This window comes from Pinus tabuliformis, chromosome 7, assembly GCF_031772625.1.
Source record: "Pinus tabuliformis cultivar Carrire ecotype Pingquan chromosome 7, CPIR1, whole genome shotgun sequence".
Taxonomy (NCBI): Eukaryota; Viridiplantae; Streptophyta; class Pinopsida; order Pinales; family Pinaceae; genus Pinus; species Pinus tabuliformis.
In genome coordinates, this window is record NC_142293.1 from 247,535,252 (window position 1) to 247,536,741 (window position 1,490).

Sequence of the window (1,490 nt, forward strand, 5' to 3'; positions counted from 1 at the left end):
TTGGACCAAGATGAAGTTGTCTACCAACTGCCTGCCTTGTATAAAGCCGCCTTGATTCTCCGGGATGACTTTAGGGAGGATTTTCTTCAATCTGTTTGCTATGACTTTAGTGATCACTTTGTATCCAATGTTGCATAAGGATATTGGGCAGAATCTATTAAAGGAGTTAGCGCCTTTTTCTTTGGGAATAAGGGCGAGGAAGGCTGAGTTTGTGCAGCCCCCAATTTTCTGGCATTCTTGGGATTTTTGAATCATTTTCATAAAGTCCTTCTCCACTATCTGCCAGCATGCTTGTAGAAACCTGGGTATGAATCCATTGGGACCCGGAGCTTTGTCGGGTTCCATTGCAAAGAGCACTTCTTTGACTTCAATTGTAGAAATTTTATTTTCTAGAATCTAATTCATTTTTGCAGTGATGAGCTTGGGGACATCGTCTAACATTTTTCCATTTTGGGTGGTCCGCCCAACTTCAGAGTACATTTTTTCAAAGTGGTTTGAGGCAACCTTCTTAATGCTGACAAAATCTTTTATGGTGCTCTTCTCATTTTTAATCTCTGAAATACTGTTACGACATTTTCTATCTTGGGCCTGCTTATGAAAAAAGGAGGAATTACGGTCTCCAGCCTTGAGCCATAGACTCCTTGACTTGAGTCTCCAAAATTCCTCTTCTGCCAAGCATGCCCTATGGAATTTTTTTTGCAGTTGGTATTCCTTATCCAGCTCTTCTTTGGTGATTTTGGCAACTTCCAAATGAAGGTGCTGAATTTCCAGATCTTTTTGAATTATTATTATTATTATTTTAATTTTTTTTTTTTTTTTTTTTTGTCCATTGCAGGATTAGGCAAGGTCTTTACCCAGCCCTTTAGCATCTTTTTTACCCTGCGAAGTTTTTCTTCCCAAACAAAGAATGGAGATCCCTTGACCGGATCTTTCCAGCATTCTCTAATCTTTTGCATGAAATCTGTTTCTTTGATCCATAGGGAGCTAAACCTGAAAGGTATAGGCCCTAGATCCTTAGAAGGAATCAGTTCTAGACAGATGGGCTTATGATCCGAGACACTGCTTTGGAGAATGCGCATTTTAGCCTCCAGCCCCAAGAGAAGGAAGGAGCTTTGGACCAGAAAACGATCCAGTCGTGCTGCTATGTATCCCGGCCCCACTCTCTTGTTTGACCAGGTGAACGTGCCTGTGACTGGTTTTATGTCTAGCAAATCCCATTCTTGCATGAGATCTTCGGCCCATTCTCTTGCCGGATCCCTGACTATGCTGCCTCCTCTTTTTTTTGAGGCTCGGAGTGTGAGATTTAGATCTCCGGAAATGATAATATTTCCCAAATTTTCTAGATCTGCTAGGTTTTTGATGGAGTCCCAACAGTTCTTTTTCTCACCTGCATTGTTAGGAGCATACACATTGAATATACAAATAATCTCCTTTGTTTCTAAATGCTGCAATTTTAAAAAGATCCAATGGGTATTTAGGGATTCGGAGAT